The following is a 25,489-nucleotide window of genomic DNA, read 5'->3' as shown; positions in this document are numbered from 1 at the left end:
TGGGTTTTTTTCCAGTAGGGTCATTTCCTAACCCCTGGCTCAAACCAACAGAAAAGGAAGAATTCCCAAACTCTGAAGTGGTCTGAATTGGAGTGGAGAAACAGTTGAGACCCAAAAGGCCCTGTTATCCCTACAGGTCTGGAATGACACGTTTCCAATCTACTAACTTTTGCATCTTGAGAATATAATGCAATGTTAGAACATCTTTGTTACTGTTCATATTTACCTGAAAGCATGAAGGTCTTACTTGGCTGGAAGTAAGTAGTATATGAGTTTTGCCCTTTTTTCTTTCATTTCCTTAAATTTTTAAGGCTTCTGCATGTTCCTACCGAAAACAAAGCATTCAATACAGACTTCGCAAATCGATTTTTGGTCATGTCAAAGTCAAGTACAGGTTTCTGGAAGAGTTTTGCAGCGCTGCAATGTAGCAGCCTCTGTTCGCTCCTGCATTTTTATGGAGAGTTCAGGACATGGGTGGTGCATATGCTCAGGACACACTGTTGCACAGTAAAACCCACAGTACTCCCATTCTCTGGTAGAGATTTACAATATAGTGAAGTCTACCCTCTGTCACCGCTTAGCTGGGACTTTGGGAGTCCTTAGGTAAATGACAGTGAAGATTAGAAAGAGTAGCGTTATTTCACGTTTAGGGGAGCCACAGAAGTCTGGGCAGCATGCCTCAGCGTTCCTGTGGCATCGATGGAAGTAGACAGGGACAACAGATGAAGTGTGGCTCTCAGGACTACTCTGGATATTTGTATTCAGGGGAAAGGTTTTGCCTTGGGTTTATCTTTGTGTAAGGACAAAAAGCTGAATGATTAGGGTTATGTTCTTATTGGGGCACTATTTCTCATTGCTTGTTGCCGCAGTAAGTGTTCAGTGCCCCAACAATGGCACGAGGGAGACATCTTCACATAATTAATTTGATCAGATGTTGACTTCAAGAGGAGACAAACTGTACTATAAAGCTGACTATTTCTCCCCATTGACTGTGAAAAGGGCATGGAAGTTGTTTCTTTTGGTGGGGTGAATTCTCACAGGTATTGAAAAAGGCTGCCTACAAGTACTACCCAGTTTGCCCAGAGATTAAATTAAGATAAATCTGCTTGCCACGTCTGTATTAATGTGGTTTTACATTAGCAATTAAGCTATAAAATGAAGACTTCACTCTGAGGAGGTGTCCCTCTGGCACACAAAAACTTTGCATCTTGCCAAAGATCTTAGTTGCCGATACACTGAAATCCATGTTCGTCCCCGAGTTAACATCTGAAGTTTGGCCGTGATTTATCCCTAACAGACTTGGCACCTGCCAGTGTTTCTTATTGCCTTGCAATTTACAAACGTTTCTGACAAACTTCTTTCTTCCCACTGAAATATGTAAACCTTACACTAGATAGGCACTTATTTTAATTTTTATTTTTAATGCATTGTTTTTAATTAGTTTGTTGTGCTACTTGCTTAATATTGTCAGTGAATTTCCTTTGAAGCTGTTCATTTGGAATATTTTGTTCCTCTGGAGTGGGTTCTTCCCTTCTCCCGTGGCTCCCAGCTCACGCCTATGGGAGACAGCAGTGCACGTACATCTTCTCGACAGCTTGGGAGATAGGCTTGCACAGTTGTCTTTCATCACGCAGATTGGTGCTCCAGCTGGGGTTTCTAAATCAATTCAACCTCCAAGATTTTCCTTCCCCACAGAGCTTCTGTAGGCCTGGGCCGCTTCAAGTGTTTACGCTCTTTAAAAAAATTAAATAGCATTTTTTAAAAGAATAAAGGTTTAGTTGGAAGGCAGTGCTGTGCTTAATGCAGAGTTTGATACGTTGCAGCAATTTTCATGAGGTGTTATGACTTACAGTGAGGCATCACCTTTCAAAACATAAAAAATATTCTTAATTTTCCAGACTTCAGGGCGCTCCCAGACTCCAGCAGCTCTGAGGGGAACGTTGGGTCAGCTCTGGCCTCCACTGCAGTCGGGAGTTTATCAGCAAGTGAGTTTTGGCCTATACGTTTAAACAGTGCTATCAAACCACTTTCTTTTGGAGCCTAGATAAGGATTTGAGTTCCTCAGTTTAATGCACTCCAGTCTGAAACATTTGGTCTTTGCAACTGTGAAAAAAAGGAAATGTTCAGGAGAAAGTTGTACTTTATGCTGAAGTTGAACTTGAAGTGATCTCCTGAGATGTTTTTATTTGTCTGTTAAGCAGAATGCACATTTATGGTGCTGTATAAATAATAGTAATAATGCTATCACCTCTCTGTATTCTGTTTATTATAATCTGTTTATTCTGCAAAACTCAGCAATGAAAGTAAAAATAGCCTTGATATGTGTTTTCAGTGACGATCCATAGCCATTTTTATTTCATACAAACTTGTTCTCTCTTCCCCAGTTATAAGGCACTTTGGATTTAAAGCTATCAAAGGAAAACAAAACCGAAAAAAGAGCAAGTCTCAAAAAAAAAAAAAAAAAAAAGAATGTTCTGACATCATTAAGTAACTCAACTCCATAAAAATATGAGGCCGTATCATCCAATAATGTTTATAAGTACTCCCCAATCAAATCAGTGAAGAGTTTTACCTACAAATCAGTGGTTGTCGATGGCCCAAGGAATTTAAAAAATGAAGTGGAACCATACAACTCTAGGAATTAGTCATGAGACAGGGAATCTTTTACCTATAAATCTCAGAGTGAAACCATCTCAGTTTCAGTAAGTAGTAACACTGGTTAGGGATTGATGGCCTGTAGGGATCAGCATTAAAAGGCAATAGCTACCGCATTGTGGTGTCCAAGATATTAAAGCTATTTCCCATAGCTAAAAGAGGAAATCAAGAAGGTATTCAGGTACTAATGTTGGCCAGTGTTTGTGAGATGAATAGGCTTGACCTCAGTCCCTCTTCTTTTCTAGCAAAAAGGAGGCACTGCAAAACCTGTCTCTCTATTTGTGACCTTGAAATCACCAGCCCTATGGATGATTGACTTAGTGCAGAGGGAGAAGACAGACAAATACTTTGGTAAAGGGAAGAAACACAGAAGAGTTTTGCAAAATCTGCTTCTCATAACTACACCCTTTCCATGGATAAATAGTTTTTTCAAGCTCTTAGGCTGTCAGTCCTGCTCTTTTATCACCTATAAATACACTTATGGCATATAAAAAAAAAAGTCCTGAAATAATTAAGGGAGAAAATATGAACTGACAGTCTGGGCATTAATCATGGTATTTTATATTAATCTAGTATGAAAGTCACCACCTTTAGAAACTTTAATTTATCATACTCCCCTGTTCAAGAAGTTCACAAAGGATTTGCAATAGTTTCCTCATTCCAAGGCTAGGGAGTTACTATGAATGCAATAATCAACATCGGAAACCCCCAACAGTGCAATTTTAAAAGCAACTGTGTACTGCTGCACAAGGTTTCAGTGTGTTTTGATGCCCACAGAGACCAGCAGTCAGCCCTTCACTGAGCAATGCATGTGAGAGGCAGGGAATGGTGGTTTACTCTGAGAAGAGACAGGCATCACACAGGTATTTTTAACTCTGGCCACACTGATAATTGGTTTCTTCCAAAATGAAATACAGAAAACAGTGCTACACTTCTTTAATGCCTCATTTGCATAGGGCTCCTACAGACTGGATGCAAAGAGGGCTAGCTGAAGGCATGGCTTTCCAAGCAAAGAGTTGCTCAAGGCAGCAGGAAGCCTAACGTCTCCAGGAAAGTTAATGTGAAGTCCACCCTTGAAAATCAAAGTCCCCAGGGTACCTCTCGGGGCACTTCAGCTGTGTGCAGGGGACTCAGGGGCATGGAATAGCTTGAACATGCATCGCCCAGGATGGCGATGGTGGGAAGAGATGCTGGCCCAGCTACAGTTAGCAGCCCCCCTGGGTAGTCCGGCCTCGGCATGTCACCTCCCAGCTCCAAAAGCTTCATTACTGGCCAGAAATGCTCCTGCAGTCACTGATCAAATGCTGAAACAGAGTTTGTCTGGCACAGAGGATGTCTGGGCATCAGAGCGCAGTACATGTGGTGCCTTATCTCTCTGGAGCCAATTCCAAGCCCTCACGCCTAACTGGTGCCTAATGGATGGCTGTAAAAATAAATTGCATTTCCCCGAGGCAGAGGGAGGTGCTGTTCCTCTCCTGCCATTGTGCTTTCCCTCCAAGTGCCTCTCCAGGCTGCTGGGAGAGGCAGGTGCCCTGTCCCTTTGGGTGCTGGCTCCTGCAGGGCCAGTCCCACAGGGTGCTGGCCCTCCTCACGTGCACCCGTTGTGGAGGTGGTGGGCTGCCTGCATGAGGGCTTGCACCTTGCAAGCCCAGCTTGCGTGTAATGTAGCTGCTCACTTGCCGTGTCTTTTTCTTCCTTATTTTTCCTCCATAAGCTGAACATAGCAAGACCACGTCCTCTCACATGACCAGGGCTGTTTACGGCATCTTGTAGCATCTCTCCATATCCAATACCTGCATCACTTCTGACAACTTTTGCTACAAAGACCTCTGAAGCCTTTTTGTCCCATTTAAGACCTGTCAGCGTTTTGCTTCTGTCTATCCCTTCCTGGCCCCGGGTTGAAGTAGCTTATTAGAAATTCCTTACAGACCTACATTAGTATAAATTAAGAGGTAGAGGACATTATCCTGCATAAAGTGTGAATTTTTATTCAAATAATTCTATTAGCATAATTATCTTTTTGAGAAATTAAATGTACATTATTACACTTGATGTGCTACAAATTATAAAAGCAAAATTTTGCTTGTAAGGTTGCACAGTTCTCTAGCAATTAGCCATATTGCATCCAGAAAACCAAAATTAAACACATAAATTAAAACAGCAGGGGGGATAATAATGTTGGAAAGGGGGCGTAGACTTTATGCAGTTTGTTGCTTCTGAAGCTCCAACTAAAGGTAGTTCTAACAGGAACAGGTCAGGCAAGTGGGGTTAACAGGTTTCCCCACATTTTTCTAACTCGCAATGGAAAATCTTACATGACAGAACAATTATGTGAACTATTTTCACTAGGGATAATAACATAATCTAAGCAAGTAATTTACTTGTGTGCTTTGTATATCATCTTGCAATATGCCCCTGCTTTTTACAATACATAGCTGTTATTGGCATTTTAATCAATAGGTGTATTGGGTCTGAATTCAGCATTCATACATTTTTTTATGACTATTGAATGCCTGTGGTTGTATCTATATGCAGCTACCTGCACAAAAACATGTAGCACTTCATAGACACACCTTTTATTCAGCAGGCAATTATTACAACCACCAAAATTTATCAATACACAGAAATATTCCCAGGATGACTAAAGCATTTAGATAACTGCAGTAATTTAAATAGCAGGGAGAAACACATGAATGCTACTGACTGTAGCTCCAAAGGTGTCTTGCACTCCCTGAAATTCTTCTAGTCAAACTTCAGGACAGGAAATGTCCCGTATTTGAAAAATATGCATTTTCTTTGCCATACAAAGCTGAATTAAGACTGAAGAAGTGCTGGAATCTGGGAATGAAACAGCCACAGTTGTTCCAGACTCCTCAGCTGACAGACCTTCGCTGCGCAAGTGCACACCGTAATGATGTGGAGGAGCATCGCTCCTTTGCTACCTGGTAGGTCACAGCTAGCAGGGACCAAGAGCACTTACAGCGTTTTCTCTGTTAGAGGAAAATTTTCTTTCAGATCAAGCCTGTGAGTTGATTATCTCCTGCATTTTATACAGTTCTTCCCTGAAAAGTGGCAAAATTCTCTCTTTCTCCTGCCTGTTTCATAGTGCTCCCCAGAAGAAGCAGATGACATGTTTACCATGAAATATTCTGGGGTTTGGGTAGTTTTCTACAAGGATAATTCCTTTTTTTGCTTTGACCTGGAACATATCAAGTTTTTTGGATGCTGACTGCTTTAGGGAGCATCTGTCTTCTCATGGTGCTGCAGTGCCATGGTGATGAAAACATTTGCTCGAGACAGGCCTTTGACTTGCTTTGTCCTCACCCCTCTGCCTTTTAGCATGCTAGAGTTTGTTTAGTCAGTTCCTTATTGCCATGCAACTTTCTTAGTTTCTTTTCTGATTATTGGAGAGCCTGTTCTAATGTCCAGGAAGGACCAGTTTTGCAGGGAATCTTTTACACAGGAACATTATGTTGCAAGTATTTGTCTAGTCCATAACTGCATGTGGTTTTGTATGTAATTGTGTATACTTCTGGAGAGGAGAAGAGGAGCTTCTGAAAACACAATAAATACATTTAAAGTAATTTAAGGGGGTTTTGCTATAGCTGTTGGAGGAAAGGGGCAAAATTAGTGCTTTCCAGTGTCTGTTACAATAATGCTGAGCATAGGAAGAAAGAAGGAAAGGCCATTCAGAATATTTCTTTGAATTATTATCAATGAGATTAAATCCAAAATTACACAAAGTAATTTAATCGGATGGATCCAGTAACATTTGCAACTGCTCCTGTTGTCTGGCACGAGAAGGTATGCCTTTCCAGAAGGGGAAATAAATAGTTCATTCAATCATACAGGTGCAAAGTTTTCAAGAACTGGGCAAAGAACAGTAAGATCAGTGAGTAGGACCAGCCTGGGCAAGGTTGCTGTACCTATGCAAGGAGAATGCTCAAGGAGCTCAGGATCTGCCATCATTCCCAATCCCACTGGGTCACTATCACGACAAGTCTGAGTGTTTCTTCGCTGAAATGCTCTGTATATTCTTCTCCTCTCGCTCCATCCATACAGGCAATCCCCTCACGCACTGTATTTCCCTTGGACCCCACTTTATGCCAAGGCTGGACGTGTTCTTCCAGCCCAGGCTTCAACTCTCAAAGGCTGTAACATTCAGCATCTTAGACCTTACTAGATGTAGATAGGTGTCACAGCACTATCCAAACTATCAAGCTGCAACAAGGCTTTTACCATCCCATCCCAGGTTAACTTCAATAAGCAGTTCCCACACCTTGCCCCAGCACAGCCACCAATCCCCCACAAGGTTTCAAAACTTTATCTGCTGACCGGGCTGTTTCTTCATCCTCTTCAGGCCAGTCCACCCTGCCTCTTGCTTCTGATGCATCCAGATTCTTCCTTCTCCTCGCTCCTCTTCCAGCCAACCTCTCCTCATCCAGGTGCTGCACCTTATCCACACCAGCCAACCCGCTGCCCCAAGCAAGCCCACAGCTGTATATCAATGTTCATTAACCTACCTTCATTCCTCTATAGTTCCTCTACAGATAGGTGACAACTCACTCCCCATTTCCAGTCCTGGCAATGCCTTCTACAGCTGGATGTCTTCTGTAAGCAATGATGTCCAAATGAGAGGTTTCAAAATTTATTGGGTTGGTTTTATTGGATTGATTTCTTAAAACACCTGCGGCTCCCACTATCCTGCAGAGCATCAGTAGCTCCCTGCCAGCACTGTGCACTGGTGAAACGGGCTGTCTACACCTCCCAGGGCTGCAGGGCTGTGAAGGCGCGCCCAAGACACACTACTTCCTCTTCAGATTTCCCTGGAAAACCCATGTGGTTTTTCAGCAGATGATGTTTGGCCTCTGAGGAAGGGTCTTGTGGTGCCCCAGGTGCCTGATGTCCATCCTGCAGCACTAAGGGAAGGGCAAGTGACGTGGGTGGAGGTTCTTGGTCACGCACAGGCACACAGCCCGGCCACCTGGCTATCAAATAAATGCACTGACTGAGCTTTATGTTTACTCAGACATGATTTACCCCTGCCTCAGAAATGTGCCAGTAGGAAGGAGTGTGAGGAGATGTTAAATTTGGCCTGAAAAGGGACTTTTTTGAAGCCATGAAGAAGCTGTTGATTCTCGTCATTGTAGGTCCATCAAGGACCTCTTTATTCCTGAAGTGCTGTATCAAGGGAATGGCAATAGGGGTGTATTTGGCTGTGGCTACCCCAATTTTTCCATATCCATAGTGCATCAATTTTCCAGAAAAATTAATTTAGTCTTTTCCGCTCTTACTGATACAGCTTTTTCCATAGTTGTTGTGGCTGACACAGTTTATCATCTTGTTTTTTACCCCTCCATCTGCCAAGTGCCAGAGATGGTGATGTATCCACTCACAACATCTATCTCAGTCCCTCTTTTCAGCAGTGACACCTATTTTACTTTCTCCCTTTCGCGGCAGTAATACCTCCATGGACTAATGCCTCCCATCAGTCTTCTTTCCATGCCTGCTGCATGAAATAGAAGATAAAAAAAAAAAAAAATGAGGAAAGAAGGGGGAAAATGTTCACAACAGAAAGCAGAAGGTCTGAAGGATGAGTCAGAAGCTGTCCGGATTGAAGTAGAAGGAAGAGACAGGGAAGGTAGCAGAGCCTGGGAAAGGACAAAATAGCGATCAGGTTGTCAAGTGAAGTTGCACCAGGAAGGGTGGGATCTCTTTCAATACTGGAGCTGAGAAAGGGCTCTGCAGCTGTCTTGCAAAGGAACAACAGCAGTCAGGAGGAATCGGAGGTGGTGTGGTTTGGCTAGAGAGTGTCCCATGCGTATGGACAAAGTAATCAGAAATGCTCAGATAATTCAGTCCTACAATCTTTACCTTTCTGCAGTGTTACATGCAGATGAATCTTGCAGACCTTTACACATATTTGCAAAAAAAACCAGTGCAATTCCATGGTTTGTTCTATGCATTAAGAACACTGGTTTGAATGGTCAAGGGTTCTTACTCCTCTCACTATCAGAAGAGCTCTTTAAAATCAGCCTGAAAACTATATATAAACTACATTTTTGTTGATTAAAGCATTAAACGGGACTAGGTACCATAAGTTTAATACAACAGGATTTCTGTGCTCCCCTAACCTTTTTTTATTTACCCAGTACAACAAAGAAAAACAGATAATGAAGGGTGGTTTTGTTTGGAAAGCGTGCAAGGGAGCTCGCCAAAACTGTGAGTCCAAGTCATGTAACTAGCATTTAGGAGCCATGATAAGGAAATGGAGAGCTGCAAAATACTGCATACCATATATAGCTGTCTCACAACAGCTTGTCAGGTATAAATGCTACATCACCTATCAAGAAGCTGTGATACAGAGCATACATGATTTTCTGAGGGAATTTGTCTCAGAAGCAGATTTTCCTGGCTTCTATTCTATTGCTTTGACCACTAGGCTATGCTAAGTTAAAGATGATCATATTCTACTGAGATCTAACTGGTCTTTATCAACCTTTTTTATTATTAATTCTTTAAATAAATAAATGGAGTGTATTAATGATATGTTAATGCAATTGTTGCCCAGGGCAGCTAGAACTGGGACAGGGATCGAGACCTTCGGAGTAGAGGTGAAATGAAAATGAAAAAGATTAAAACCAAAAGCCTTAGGTAATCACACGTTTTTTAAAATATCAAGAGAGATGGGGAGAAAGGGCAATCTTCTAAAAGCTTGTCTCTAGCATGTGATAAAAACATTTAGGGCATTCCCAGGTAAGTGCATTGGGGAAAGCCTACAGGTGGCTGCAAGACAACCTTCCAAGGTCCCCTTTGATTACGAGCTAGAGGTAAGTAGGAAGAAGAGGGTACTACACTCTGAGATTACTATCTTGGAGTGGCTGAACAGTTGCCAGCTGCTCTGTAGAGCTGAAATAGCCTGCACTAACGGTTCCGATGGATGATATGGGCAAGCAGAAGCAGCAGCTCGCAGCAGACAAAAGCAATGACCCCAACTTCCCCACTCTCCATGTCCCTGCAGGGCTGTGCTCCCCTCACCCTGCATGGGTTGGTGGGTCTGGGCTTTGGTGGTTCAGCTGCCTCTGCCAGCTAGCCACGGTCAGGCCAGTACGGCCTCTGGAGATGGAAAAAATTTGGCGCTGCTCTTCTTAATCACAAGTAGGGACCTCTACTCTTCGCTTTACAGTCACCCCCCTAGCCGCTGGAAAACTCTCAGCTCCTTTCAGACTCTATTTATCCACCCTGGCCACGGGAAGGGTATCTGGTGGCTTCAGCCCCAAATGCTGGGTTATCACCCTCGGCCTGACCCTGTGGAGCGAGCCAGGCACGCGGGGCTGGAATTGCAAATGCCTCTTGGGGTGTCACGGTGAGTTAGGTCCCGATCTACCCGTGTGGATCTGGGCCTTTTCTCTTCATTTTTAGAACCTGGGAACATGACTGAGCTATAAAGGTTTAACAGGTTGGGGCTGAAGGTCCTGAGAAGGAAGTGCAAATATAAGGAACAAATAGGCAGAATCTTGTTTAAACAAAATTCCTGCACCATCCATTGTCCCCTTGGTACTAATTTTGGGGAGGAGAAGTATGAAATCTTGCAGTCTTGCATCTGTAATTTCAGAGCAAATTGTGTCTTTATAAGAATGAGATATAGTGTCTTTGACATACCCATCTTTGCTGGCATTTGGCATCACTTTTGATTTGTCCAGGGGTGAAGTGATTAAAAGCAGCAAGTTGTCTAATCATCTCTGTGACAGTCAGCCTTCTCTAGGCAATTCACTACTAAGGCTCCATTTGAAGGTAAATTCATTAAGCTTCAACAGAGCCCAGTGCTGAGGAGATGGCAGAAGCATGAGTTTGGCTAAAAGAGCTAGAAAAGAGTAAAACGCTCCCTGCAGCTTGATAACATTGTTTTAAAAAGTAATCTTGGGTGTTTTCTCAATTTATAGATTTGAGGGAGTTTTTTAAATTAGAGTCGCTAAACCAATGAAAATTGGCATTATATGAATGATGACATTCCTTTATTAGCTAATTATTGTTCCTATAATTAACTGAGAGTAACTAATCACACATACATCTTTTGAATAATTGACTGATTGAGGTAATGACTAGCTTTCAAACCTATTTGTCACTAATTTGTAACTCACATAGGTGAAAGTATGTAATAAAGTGGATGGCTGCTTGGAATCTGAAGGGATCAATCCCCTGTCCATGTCCCAACAGATTCTGCTGTGACGAAGCAGCTTTTTAAGCACTTCTTGAGCGAGTTTGCACATTTGCAATTTCATCATTAGTGTACTCGATCCTCTTCCCCCAGAGGGGATCGGCAGAAGGAGACTGAGGAAGGTGGAGTCAGCATCCTAAAAGGGGGAAGATACTCCTCTATTTATTTGAAATATTTTTTCATATGGTCTCTGAATTACACACCAGTGAAAGGTGCCAAGTTAACAGCCTGGGAGACTGGAATTCATGTTTATCCAAAGACTATAGGAAGAACAGAAGCTATCTGCTTTAATCTATAGCTGGCTTTAGCCTTGAATGTTTTTCCAGCAGAATGGTTATTTTGCTACAAAATACTGTTCCAAGGCAACAAAAAGCCCTTCACAAATTTCATCAAATACAGCAAATAATTTTTGCCAGAAGAATAGAGGGAAGAGCAAAACGCAGAAAAATCAAAATATTGTCTATCAGTATTTCTGAACTACCAGAGTTTGCTTTTCCCTTTGACTAATGTGTTAGAAAAGGCTGAAAAAAAGGTCAAGTGACTGCAATAAAAGTCTTAGAAGCGTGGTTTTTGTCAGCTGAATTTGGGCTACTGCTGTGTTGTCCAGCACTGAGCATTTATAACCCTCAACTTAGCCAACACAGAGACAACTTCTTCAGGAGGTGACCCAAATTTCGAGTGACCCTGCAAAAACCTCTCTGCCTCCACTGTTTGTTCAGGAGGCCTGTGTAGACAGACCAGCTAAATCAGACGTTTCTCAGCTGCCTGAAATTCAGTGGTGTGACCTCCCAAAATGTGCCAATCTGCTTGAATTAAACACTGTAGGCTGATATCAAAAAAAAAAAAAAAAGTCTCACTGAAATTATAAAAGTATTCTGTTCAACACAAATATTTCTTTTTATTTGACACCAAAATAAATTTAAAAAAAGGGTACTTACAGCATAGTTCTAATCTCCCTTTGTAATTTTAGCACATAGTATGCTGTCCCCTCACATCTAGGTTGACACCACTGAATGTTTTGCCAAAAACAAAACAGATGATGGCTCCAAGATTCTGACTGCTGCTGGCCTAGCATGGATATCTGCAGGTTATTAAATCTTGTGCATAAAAGGAAATATGCTTCTCCAAATCGTGCAACGCGGAGCTTCAATTCTGGTCTGAATTATGACAGGGCCAAGTGCTGCCTGGGGCAGGGAGGATTTTGTTAAAGATTTCAGATTTGGATTTGCAACCGCAGAGTCAGAGGCTACTTTTCTTTGAAGGTGGGGAAAGGAAGAAGAGGGGTGAACTGAGGGTTGCTGCTAACCTGGAGAGAAAAGCAAGCGCTAACCAGGAGTAAGTTCAGAGGTGGTTTCCTCATGTTGGTAAGTTACTGCAAATGTGAACCCAAATTCACGACAGAAATGACATGTCTAGAGCTGCCTTCCGAAGCTGGGTGAAGAAGAAAGGCAAAGAAGTTAGACCCGTGATCCAGCTAACTCTCACCACCACGCTGACGCGGATGACATGCTCGTGAGTAACACCAGCAACTAAGATTTGGCCTTGAAACAACCTCCATATTTGCTCTGATTTGGGACTGCACATCACAACTTGGCCAGACGTCAGGCTTGGCTGTGTTAGTGTTGATTTTCCCTTCCTTTCTGCAGCTGCCAGGATGGTTCCTCAGGGTCACTGTCAGCATCTTAATGCTGCCGGGCTGCAGACCCAGAGGCTCCTGCAGCTGCTGCAGGCAAAAGCCAATAGCCCAAAGCCCTGACCACAGCTGATGGCTCCTGCAGTGCAGAAGCAGACACCTTTAACTACCCAGGCACCCAGACAGGACATTTTCAGCCCCTATCTGGTCTAGACTTGCTATGCTACTTCCCATCCCTCAAGGCGAGTGTAGTTTAACCCTCACTGCTCTTCTGCATTTTGCCTGCCTTTGTAACGCTGGATTAGAGCAACCTGTCTCCAGCCTTCAGTTTGAGCAATCCTCCTGGATGTCAAGTCGGTTTTCAAAATATAAGATCCAACTTATAAGGATCAGAGAAAAACAATAAAACCCCACCTGTCTAACCAGGCACCAATCACTGTGTCATCCAAGCACCTCACAAATAAAGCATGTCATGCATTTATGTTGCCATTTATCTCAGGGATGTTGTTTGCATATCAGTCTTTATCTTAGGATTTTGCAAAATACCTAAAGGTATTTGAGTCAAGGCACAGAGGACAAGGTGATCAGTAATTGCAGTTATTCAGACCTCATGACACTTTCTACAGATGTCAAATAACAAAGTTAACTAATGAAACAGTGCATACCTGCAGAAGAGGTTCATAAAGAAAAAGGACTCTGTCTTCTCTTCTTACACTAACCTTTCAGTTAATTGCTGGCCATCAGAGAAAGTCAATTCTGTGCATGTGAGTTTACCTAAAGCAAGAAAGCCCAATCTGCCATTAGGCAATGTATAAGCTTGCAAGAAAGGTTAAGCACACATCTGTCTGTCTAACCCACCACAGCTGGATTCAAGAACACCAGACCATCCTCAGACCTCTAACAACCCTGCATCCAGAGGAGCCTAACTCCACTTTTTCCTCCAGATCTCTTGAAAAGGGAGATAACTGCACTTGTTTTACCAACTTGGACATTGTGAAGGGTTTTTTAAAACATCACTTTCAGAAACCTGACAGAACACATTTCTGGGTTTTAATTGATCAGAAACAGTTGGGTTTTTTTCAAGTAACAGGACAACGATGATGCAAAAGCAGTAGGTGGCAGAAAATGTTTCAAGTTTGGATTAAAATACATAGCATGTAGACCACTAGGATGAGCCCTCCTGCGGGAGGTGTTGCAGAAATGTTCCCACTTCCAGGGAACATGCTGTACTAGTGCAGAAAATTTCATTCCTTACTCAAAACCTGACCCTTTTTTGTCTCTCTCTGACTAAGTCGCACCCCAAGGGGCCAGAAGTCTAAGTGTTTTTTCAAGCAATTATAGATAATTACATAGTGATGCAAAGTGCCATAAAATGAATGAGAAAAGACATTTGCAAAGAAGTGCTTTTACAGTCCTTGTCATGGTGTACATGGAGAATTTTGTCCATACTCAATCTTCATATTTCCTACATTTACATTATACATCATAGTCATATAATAGGCAATATAATCTATTGAAGTATGCATTAATTAGCTTGGCTTTACTTCTAAACAGAGGTCATATAGTTAATTATTAAGCAGTTGAAGGAGTCATAGAAGTCCTTTCTTATCATGTTCTACTCCATAATCTTCATAGTGCAGTATCTTCCAGGGAAGGTGCAAGGACTACTCTTAAAGGAAACAGGCATATCATTGCTCTCCAGAAGTTACCATCTAGGTAGCTCTTGCAGCTGTGAGCCAAAGGAGTCTACGTTAAACCAGGTCTGAATCTGCAGAGAGGCTGAAGCTGTCCTGTGCATTCAAATAGGGCAAGCTTCTGTGATATTGATAATACTTTATACGGCAACACCGCTTAGCTCTGCAAAGCAAGGACAAAGCGCTAGAAGTATCATCATGCAAAGGAGCTACATTCCTTATCCTGTAGGCTTGGCTAGTCACCGAGCAGGAAGGGTAAGAAAGGTGATTAATTTATATAGCGTGACCTACCTCACATTAGCCGCACAGCTACATTTTCCTACTCATGGTAAATGCAATGTAATTTTTCCCTGCTTATAAATTTATAAATTCACATTCCATTATAACTGATGGAGTCTTGTTTGTAATGATTCCCCAAATGCCTGTTCCTTAGAGGAATCCTCTCACCCTGCATGGTAAACTGCCAGGGGTTGTGACTCTTCCTAGAGATCCTTCTATATCCCAAACACATTTCAATAGTTTAGAAAAAAACACCCCATTACAGACAGAAAATTTATGTTTTGTTCAGAAAATAAAAGAAACAAAAAAGGACAAATCAACAACTGATTCACAATTTATGACTTGTTAAGCATTTTGCTTCATAACCACAATCTGTTTACATGAATTGCTTTAGTGTAAGAGTCAGAAAGTTAATTGCTCAGTTGCAGGAACCTTAGATAAAAGCTTATTCAGTAACTATAATTCACTGCAGCCTACCAGAAGTCCGGAAGTAAATAACTTTGCACCAAAGTATTTCTACTGCCCTCTGATGATTCGCAAGTAGCAGGAGGGTTTCGAACCAAAAGAAGAGATTGTCTTACGAGAGGGTATGTTACTGATTATAATTTATTCTAATCAAAGCTCCCAGGTAGCATCATTTCTGTGCTCTTTCACATCTTTGAGTGTCCATTTCAAGAACATCCTAAAACTTGGGTCAAGGTTTTCAAGAAACAGTGCCTGTGCTGATCCGTTCCCCAGCCATACTCAGCAGTGAGTACCATAAATGCCACAGCCGCACCACTAACGCTATACATTTATCCATATTCAGCTAGAGGCCAGGAGCCTTTAAGAAAACATCCCAGACTAGTTACACCATGTCCTTCCTTATGCTTGCCATAAACTGAAATGTCATCGCTATAAACTTCCACTTCCGTCTGGCCCTCGGGGCAGCATCTTGCTCACTCCCCTTCAGACTGAGTGTCTGCAGGAGCAGTAACCCCTCAGCAGCCTTCGCACTCCATCAGCTGCCATGCCAAGATGGACAAGGACCTTGGGGATGCTGGGGGCTGCACCCACGAGGGCTACAGTGACCCGTTAGGTAGCATGGGGATAGAGCCCAAGCCAGCGGTCTCAACACGGCTTCCTTCCCTCCCTTTTGCACCCTCAGGCACCTCTGCCCAAGAGCAGCCTTGCACGAGGACCTGTGGGGCTGCTGACTGCACGGGGTGGGTTTCCAGCTCCTACAGCAGCCCCCCTTGAAGCACACGCTTCTCCCAGGGCCACAGCCCAGGGCTTCCCTGTGCACTTGCAAGAGCTGGTGGAGGGGCCTTGGATTACCGGGTTACAAAGATGTCACTCATATTCTCCTTGCCTTTGTAGCCTGTGTGGGCTTTGAATGGCTCTAGACAACTGATTTGTCACCTTGAGCTGGTGTACCGTTGTCCCTTTACAAATCCCAGTCACCTCTGCCCTGGCATCAATGTGAAATGCAACAACTGTGTTGCAGACCTTAAAAATAACAGTCCGGGCTCGTTCATGAATGCCCATTGTGGACATTGAACTCAGAAAACAGGCAACTCTCACTCGTGTCTGCCCTTTCTCCCTGGATCCTTTGCTTTGACAGACACATTCCCAATATCCTGTTATCTTGCATGTTTGTACTACAGTAAGTAGCATAACTGATTTACCGTTTCTCTAGCATTCGTTGCTTTCTATACTTCCATCCTGCCCCTTCGTATTCATCTTTTCTTCTGAACTGAACAAAAGAGTGTGTTAGAAAAAGGAGAACAAGCTTACAACTGAAAAATACTGTGAACCTTTCTTCCCTTCGCTGCACAGCCTTTGCCGAAAGTGTCTCCTCCACTTCCCATCTCCCATTTAAAGAAACAGTAGCTTCCTAACCAGCGCTTTTTCCTTTTTCTTCCCCACCATGGGCTCAGAAGCATCACTGAGCCAAGTGACTTTCCAGCCCCTTCGTCTTTGCAGTGACAACTCACACCTGCCCTCTCCCTGGGGTAACAGCCTGGGACCAAGTGGAGCAACACACAGCACAGCAGATTTGTGCCAGATAATTATTCACTAAATGCTTTCATCTTTTCAGTGCACTTTAGCAACCAAAAATCAGGAAGAATGTCTGTACCCATTCACCGGCCAGGTCTGCCCAGCCATAAGCGTGTCCCACCCAGACTCATGAGCTGGCTGTGAGGCCACAGCTTTAGGAAGCCACATGTCAGTGAGGGACTCACCATACACGTGATGCTTCCTTCTTGTTGTAAAAAAAAAGAAGGCATTTTTCTTTGGCCTCTCTAAGGAAGCAAAAATTAGCAAGCAGGAAACAAAGAGGATTAAGAAAGAGGTTGTAATCACAGAATTAGTACCGGCACAGAAGTCTCCAAGAGCGACTGCACTCTGCAAAAAAATTAATCAGTAAGCATACGAATCTCTGCAAACCCAGGAATATGATTCATTAGGTACCAACTGTCTGTCAATGACTACTGTTTGTTTGTTCTCAATTTTTATTTATTTCCTCTAACTCAGATAATAAATCTTGTTTCGACCCTAATGCATGACTCACTGTTCTGTAAAAAAAAAAAAAAAAGCAGGTTAGTAGCAGCAGTTGCCTCAGCTGGGAAGTATCAGGCGCCTCTCTCTATCGCTCACCTCTTTTGTAGCAATAACCGCTCGGTGTGGCAATGATAAGAGAAGCACTATTCAGGAGTTCAAATGCTCCCAGTGAAACTAAAAATTAGTACCGAGAACAGCCCCAAATTGAAGTGCAGATGTCAAAAAGTCCCCCTCAAACTGTATGAAGAGGTAGGAAAGAAGCAGAGGAAATGAGAGATAGGAGGATGACCTGCTTTTTCTGTGCTTTTTCACTGAATGATTCCAATAAACCTAAAGCTTTCTTTTTTCGATAGTAAATAGAAAGTTACTTCAATGAAGCCCATCCCCTACAGCCACAGCATTCATTCCCTTAAAAAAAAAAAAAAAAGAAAAAAAAGTTACCTCTTCCTTTTGACAGTCTATAAAGGTGAAGGAAATTAAAGTTACAGGGATTAAGCCTGCTGTGCCGGCTATGCATTCATTCACCTCCCGACTGAACTTCAGTTGTGCTGCAGGGCACGGCTTGGCATAAAGTTGGGAGCCAGGCTGAGAAGGGGGCAAAATGATTTCCCAGTTTATTACCTGTGGGCATCATGGGGTTACAAGGGGTACCAGCACCGCTCATGGTGACCAGAGATGAAAATGTTAAAACCTGAGGCTGTTGGAGAAGATTGTATTGCTCACAACTTGATTGCTTTAGCTGTTTGGGGAGCAGCCCAGGTTAAATAGCCCCATCTGGATCCCAGCAATCTCACTGGACTCACGCACTGTACACTTCGAGAGCATCACAATCCATTTGCTTGTGCAAAGGATTTTTAGTGTTAGGGTGTTTCCTGTTAGAAGGGGGATGCAGAGGGGGTGTGCAGGTTCCTGATGCTCCAGCAGCATTGCAGCTTTCCAGCACTGCCACCAGTTCTGCAGAGCCCTCTGCTCTGGGGGTGAGGCACTGCCTAGCAGGAATTTCAGTGCTGGCCTCAATAAGCATGCAGCTAAGGAAATAATGTTTATATCACTGCATCGAGTGAGCGATGCAAAGCCTTCCAGGGTTTAAAATTGACTTAATTAATGATGCAGATCTGTGTGTGCATGTATTCCTTTTCTCAGGTCAGATGTGGCTTTTCTGAGTTTAGCCCAAACTGCTTCTCCACTCATGTTTCTGTGTGTGTGTACGTAAAGGTATACATAATGGAAGTAAATTGCTCTCACACAGAAATAATATGTCCTCTGCCATCATGGAACCTTAAAACTATTCTATTGGTTGAAAGCAAATGAACAAAAAATCAAGAGGGTGCAACTTTACACATACGCAATGTTTTTGTATTTTACAACCTCGAAACTACATCTTCATTGGCAATGCACTTTGGAATGTCTGAAATCCATTTATAGATGGAAAAGCTCTTGAGGACTTTCATGTGATCCACAGTATTGCTCACAAAAAGAGAATATTCAGAAATTTATTGAGTGAGAAGAGGGAGACGCTTCAGGCTGTGCACCCAAGAGAACCGCAGTTGAGGCCAGTATAGATTTGTCATTCTTTTCTGGAAGTTCATTTCCTGCTTGCTTTATCTCTATCGTGGGAAGGTAACATGCAGAAGCATTTCTGGAAACTGCCTTGTTCCAGGTGATTTGGAGATCATGAACTGCTTTAAGGCTCTTCTCCCTACCAGGCTGTACTTGTACTGCTTACAGCTTTGCGAGACTGCAGCGGTCTGGGTGGAAATATGCATTGTTTGTCTTCTGTTGTCGTCATTGGTTTTCTTTATTTTGGGGAAATATAATCACTGTTTATCTGAGAATGAAGTTAGAGGAAAACACAACATTTTCTCCTTTTTTTCCCCCTTTCTTTCTTTGGCACTTTCTCCCAACCTCACTTTGAAAAGCACCAGCATCCTCATGTTTCAAAGAAACTGTGGAGTTTCTTCTTACATCAGGAATGTACCTTTTCCTCTCCCTGTGAATACATCTCCCAGATTTCACCTCACTGTAGTCCGTTGGAAGAGAAGAAGGGAATCTCTCCATTCATATGGGTGAGAAAAAGGCAAGCAACCTGCCAGGTCCCAGCAGTGGGTGTCTGAGCCGCCCCCCAGCCCCCCGTGAGCCAGCCCCGGGTGGAGGTGCCTGCCCTGCAGGGAAATTGCTGAGAGAGCAGTGTGGTTCAAATGTCAAAAAGACCACTGGCAAACCTTGGATGAGCTGTTGTTTGGGAAAAACATGCTCGTAAACCAGAGAAACAGCAGGAATCTCAGCAGGACCAGAGGATGACTCAGTGGGAATGAAACCTAGGGAGATCCCCAGTCCAGCCTCCTGATGAAAGCAGGGTCAGTCAAGAAGTCAGAGCAAGGTTATCAGGGCTTTATCCAGTTACCCTCCTTTAAACCTCCAAGGATGGAGCCTGCTCAGCCTCTCTCAGCAACCAGCTCCACAAACTGACTGTTCTCCCTGGGAAATACCTTTTTCCTTATATCCAGGCTGATCTCTGTCTGCTTTCACTAAATCACCTGCCCCACTCAGCAACAGTCCCACATTTTTTCTCGTTCAGCCTTTTACTGCTAACACATCACAGAAGCTCCTTTTGTTTTCCTTGCCATCCCTCACAGGTACCAGCTCCGTCCCTAACACCGCGCCTGCCTGTGCAGGCAAAGTTCCTAAATCCCTCCATTGCCCCCCGCCTGCTGCCCACCCCCTGCCTGCTGCCTTCCTGCCTTGCCCAGGCATCTCACCGCTGTCCCTGACCCCGGCTGGTGACAGGGCAGCTGTCAGAGGTGGGAGGGGGGGTCGGAGACAAGGGGGGGTCGGACAAGGAGTCAGAAACAGCGAAAAAACAACTTTCTCTAAGCAGAAAGTAATTCCCCGTATGTTATTTTCTGGGTATCTGACTTCATACCCTGGGGCCTGATTTGCTGAAATGCTGAGTATTCCAGCTGCAACTGAGCTGAATAGGACCTGAACTCTGCTTTAAACAGATAAAGCTGAGCACGCTGGAAAAATCTGGCCGTAGGTGCCTCAGACTGGAAAACCAAAATTTTGTCTGTGACTCTGTAAAATAGGGCTAATAATAACCCTTATTCTCACAAGGGTCTTGTATAAATAAATGCATTCATTGCAAAGTGCTCAGATACCACAGGGATAAGCTCAGTAGAAAAGCCCAGGAGGCAACCGAAAATTCTGTATTTAGAGAAGGGTTTGAATAGCATGCAGTAAATAAGGCTTGGGGCCTCTCATCTTATAATAAGGAGTAAACAAGGGACTGAATAACTGCTGATGAAGTGAGCAGCATCCATCCTGCATGATGAATGAGGTATGGTCCTTTGGAAAAAAAAATCTATATGTGGCTGCGTCATTAACAGCGATGTCATAACACATAGACGTGGTGGAGGGGACAGATTTATCTCCCAGATGATTTTAATTCTGACATTTCCTGGCTTTTTGGTAAAGTGACTCTGCAATCATAAAACAGCTCTTTTAACACCATTTCTGCACACACTTGTATGTAAATTTATTTAAAACAGTGTGGTTTAACACAGCTCCAAAATAAGTCCATTGCTGATGTACAGTCTTATTCCCAAAATGTTGATAAAGCGGGAAATATTGTCACAGTTTACATTTTCTATTTGTTGTACTGGTTCCTCCTAGTACACATAAATCCTTCTAGCCTTATCAGTGACTGGGAATTAATTTCTTGTATGGTTTTGTAATTCCCATATTTAATCCATTGCATCAATAATTGTATTACAAATGTACGTTTTAAATGTGTATCTAGCATAAAACAGGCAATCGCATTAGTTAAGGAAGCTGTATTTATGTCTCCATACACAGAAAATTCCTGGATGATGTGTTTGTCATAAACACTTGTAATAAGAAAGGAAAATTGGGTTGTGGGATGCTAGAAGGAGTTTAAATAATTTGTTTTATTGGTAGTGAAAATTTCAAAAGTAAGATGCTTTCTAAAGCGAGGTGCAGCACTGCTCTCAGGAAGTAATTTATTTTTTTTTCCTCCAAGCCAAAATATTTATTTTTTTTTAATTCCATTCTTCTTTGGTTAGGTAGCTGCATTCAAAATGTGTTCTTCTACAGAAATAGAGGAATTTATGAGTTGCTTGCAGTCTGGCTACGCTTAATATTAGCTTTTGTTCAAAATGTCAGTGTACCATCCTCTACAAATTTTTCTGTTAAAAGGCAAACCGCTGCTGGGGCTTTACCCCTTGGCTCTTGGGCCAGCTTCTCCAAGCGCGTTAGCCAGTTTTCAGCCAGACTTTTTCTCCCCTTCCTACTCACAGCTGCCAAAATGGAGCCATGCTTGCTTTGCCTGCCACTTGGGAGCAAGGCAAAGGGACTGCCAGAACAGCGGGAGAGCCTCCTGCTGCACCTGAGAACGGGGCATCAGGGGCCACCAAAACCCTTCCAGGCAGAAGAATGCAAAAAGCCCAGGCCAGGCCCTGGCGTCTGCTGCCGTCCGCTAATTACAACATCACTAAAGCAAATGGCTTTCTGCAAGGGAGAGGAAAAGCACGTTTACCTGAAGGTAAAATGTCTGAAGACACAAGTAAGTGTCACCTACAAGAAGGGCTTTAAAGTTTATATCTGGTCACGTCTAGCATGAAGAAGAGCAGATGGTATGTCAGCACCAGAAACAGCATCAATATTTTGGGATTAACCTGGTTTTTCTGTAGCCAACAAAGTGTGGGGATTATCAGATTTCAAGATTTTGTTTTCCTCTCTGTGCTTTAATGTCACACAATTTCACAGCAGCTAAATATGACAGACAGTGCTGCTATCCCTCCTTCAGATATCACGCTGGAACGTTATTGGAAAATTCAAGAAAGAGCTGAAGATGACATAAGCTTTCAACACCATTCTCATCATCAGTCCAAGAACTTACGCAGGTGTAAGAGGGAAAGGAACATTACAATTATGGGGGAACAAGTACACAGATATTTTGCTGCACAGCTTCTGTTCCTTGGGAGGCTTTCAGGGTCTTGCCACACATTTGCTGTTGGATTAAAATCCTGCTGCTAAAGTGATCTCTACTCCCTCATTGTCCACTCTATCATCTCCCAAAAGCTGCTGCTGTCCCTGTAGTTGACTGGGGTGGCTTTTGAGTTACCTCTTGACCATCGCATTTTGCAGGATAGTTTGTTGCCATGAATCAAAAAGGGTTAGGATTTACTTTAATAAGCCTGGCTCCTCACTGCACAGGTTTAGGTGGGGGCCCCCAGCCTATATGCGGGGGCAGAAGTCTTCCAGAAAGGGACAAGGCAGAACTAGAGATGAAAATTGCTTTGCCTGTCGCAGTTCAATCTGCTGCTGAATGTGTGTCAAAGTCTTTGGTGGAATATGATGAAAACATAAAAAAAAAAACAAAAAAAAAAAAAAAAAAAAAAAAAAACAAAAAAAAAAAAAAAAAAAAAAAAAAAAAGATGAGGAACCTACCCAGAATAATAAAATTCATGTGGTAATTCAAGACTCATATAACCTAGCCTACAAGATCCTATCCCTCCCAAGAATTATGTCACTTTTCCCAGTGACATGGATCACATGAGAAATCATTGCCTTTGTGAACAGGGAAATGTCATTTAAATCTAAGCATTTAGCCTGTTGAGGGGAGCTTTCTAGGGACTGGTTGAAATTAAAAGGAGAAAAGGGTTGAATGATTTTGTTTCATTAAAACTACATATAATCTTGGGTAGTCTGACTATTAATTTCCAGATTAAAAAATAAAACAACAAACGACATACAAAACAAGGAAGTGAATCAAGCCCAGGTAACATCTTCCTTACTCTCTCCCTTGTCTTAAGGCTGGATCGACATGCAGCAAAAGGGAGAAATGTTTAAGCTAATAGGAGACAATTACAGCAGTCAAGCTTTTTCACACCCACCTTTCACTCCCTCCCTAAAGTGTATTTGCCACCCAGACAATAGCAGGCGAGATATGCCACCCATTGTTTCAGTAATGATACAGGTGGGTGGAACAGGGCTGCTCTCATGATCCCATGACAGAGAAAAATTCCCTGTCACTACAGAGTGTTTGAAACGCTATGTCTGACAACCCCGCCTAGTCCCATCCCCATCCCTTCCCACTTCAGCCTCTCCCTCCTGGTGCTGGAGCACAGAGATAAGCCATCTCGGCTGGTGGGAATGTCCATGCACTACCCTGCATGGTGCTCCCAGGGTGCCGGCATTGCAATCTGGCTGGAGGAGAAGGGGTCACTCTGCAGCTGGTGGATGGATTTCTAATGCCATCCGCCCTGCCCACCCACCACCAGACCCAAACTGCCCTCTTCTGTGCTGGTCTGAAGCTTTCAGGCCTCTTCCAAGCGTACCCCAGAGGTGTGACAATGCTTTTAAAACAGTCCTTGCATGGTCAGGGAGCCCTTGGGCTTAACTGAACGGGAGCAATGAGCATCTCCTAACTGGAGCCCGCACGTGCTCCGGATACTGCATGGAGTTTGTTTTAATTGATAGTCGTTACTAACGCACCAATGCAACAGTTGATAACCCTTCTGCTAGCCATATCCCGCTGCCCGGGCTATAGCAAGGAGAACCTGTCTGAGCTGCAAGGACAGCTTTGGTGGTCAGGGGACCCCTGACACGTGGCCAGATCCTGCGGCACGAGGGTCCCCAGCCATTCAGGGAAGCCTTGTGTTGGTCAGGCTGCACTATCGTTGTGAGCAGCCCACCTCCCAGCACTGGGCAGGAACGCTCCTGCATGGCTTAGCAGAGACTCCTGAGATATATGCCACGGGAAACCTCTTTGTGTTGTAAGGAAAGGCAGTAAAAATCAGTAGAATAATGAGTAGGTGGTTTCAGCTTTGCTTTCTCAAGCTGTATATTCTCCAGCTTTGTGAACTACAGGCAATGGAAAGTAAATGGTGACTACCAGATAGCAGTCTTTATAAAATACTAATGCGTGTACTTTAGAGTAGTCTAAGTACTTCAATTGGCATCTTATTCTAAAAACCAGCACCCTTTTTCCCTTGCTCTGTAGGGGATCCAAACAAGCAGTCCTCTTATCAGATATATTAATCCTAAAATAAGGGAAATGTAGTAGAGCCATAGAATTACACAGGGTTATTGGAATGGAAAAAGGCACTTGCTTCTAGAAAATACATATCTTTGTTGTCACTGGTCTGTAATAGAAAACTGCATCTGGAACCCCTATTGTGGCAAAGCCTAAAAGGATGCTTTATTTCTTCAGTAATGAGAGGCAAAGCCATGTAGCTTTTGAGCTGCTGCAAATTTTGCATGACCTGTGCAGAGGCTGCTTTCAGAAGGCACTTCACCTATACCAAACACTGCCACAGGGCAACAGCATAATGGAAATTTCAAGGCCTCTGCCCCTTGCAGGACCTTTCTGGCTGCCCAGCACAGGGTTCAGTAAGCAAAGATACAAGCCAATAACAAAAGAGAAAATACTTTTATTTATTTTTCTCTGATCTCTAGGGTTTCGGTGACACTCAGAACATACTGCCCAAATGAATAATTTAAGTCTTTATGGCTCATTCAATTTCAGTTTACACACTGAATTTTATCCAGCTCAGGCTATGACAGTATAATGCAAGAGAGGGCCATTCAAGATACTGAGTTACTATTCTCCATATATGTAACGTTGGCCATTATTCAAGCCCAGAGACATAACAGAGGCTTTTGTGCAGATATTTTTGGCTGATATTGAAAACTGCGATAATAAAGAGGGATGGAAGCCATCTGCAGAAAACATACACACAGGCACACAGACACACAGACACATATACAAAAGCAGTTTGACTGGTCAAGGAATCCAGGATCAATGCAACACTTGAGCTCTGGATATCATCAGAGCTATGCAGGAGCCAGAATTTCTGTCCCAGAGACAGCCCAGGATTTTGAATCTTTCCATATTAGATCAGAACAGAATGTTTATTTTCAGAATTCGCCCTACAAATGCTTTTAATTAAAATGTAACTTTCTATTTTGATGTTTGTCATTTATAATTTTTCATTTAAAAGCAAAATTTTCATTGAAAGCCACTCCAAAATGGAGCCAAGAGGTTCCAGTCCGATCAGCTTCAGTCTCTTCAAACAGCGTTACAGAAAGTGAGGAGGTTGCTTCATTACTTTCCATTTTGTCAAAATGAAACATCATTATAATCAATATTTCCTGCAAAGTATCCTGGTTATAGCAACCTGATACTATCTAACTCAAAGCAGCTTCCACCAGAAATTTGTGACCATACCTACTAAGAGGTACTTCTCTACCCAGGGAGAATTCAGACACCTGATATCCCTTTGCGCAGTTGTTCTGGCTTCTGCCTCCCTCAGCCTCATTTCTTATTAAAGCCACAAGAGGAAGCAAGATAGAAAAGCTGGAGGGGAGGGGGAAAGACCTAGCGGGAGAAGGAAGAGCTGATACCATGGAAGGAAGCGCCTTGTTGGGGGCACCGCTAAAGCC

The sequence above is a fragment of the Falco naumanni genome, chromosome 2, assembly GCF_017639655.2.
Source record: "Falco naumanni isolate bFalNau1 chromosome 2, bFalNau1.pat, whole genome shotgun sequence".
In the NCBI taxonomy this organism is placed as follows: Eukaryota; Metazoa; Chordata; class Aves; order Falconiformes; family Falconidae; genus Falco; species Falco naumanni.
This window is presented reverse-complemented; position numbering follows the sequence as displayed.